The sequence below is a fragment of the Aptenodytes forsteri genome, unplaced genomic scaffold (genome assembly GCF_000699145.1).
Source record: "Aptenodytes forsteri isolate BGI_AS27 unplaced genomic scaffold, ASM69914v1 Scaffold285, whole genome shotgun sequence".
Taxonomy (NCBI): Eukaryota; Metazoa; Chordata; class Aves; order Sphenisciformes; family Spheniscidae; genus Aptenodytes; species Aptenodytes forsteri.
In genome coordinates, this window is record NW_008794453.1 from 281555 (window position 1) to 281875 (window position 321).

The window sequence follows — 321 nt, forward strand, 5'->3', positions numbered from 1 at the left end:
GCCCCCGCAACTTGGTGGCAGCTGCTGGTATCGTGGCAGGAGATGGGCTTTCTCTGACGACAGCATGGAAAAGCTGATGGACCCTTTTTTTTTTTGTCTTTCTTGTTTGAATTTCCTACCAGCGTTGCCACTATTTAGGAAGGATGCCGCGGGCAGAACCCCTCCATCCCCGCGCCGCCGCGACGCTCCCCTCCCCTGCGGGGAGAAGGTGGGTTTCTGCGATGGGGCTGGTTCTTGTAATGGAGTAAAGCAGGCATTAATAATGATTTTTTTTTTTTTTTTTCCCGGCGGGGGGAGGGGAACAGGCTGAAATTGTTTGGT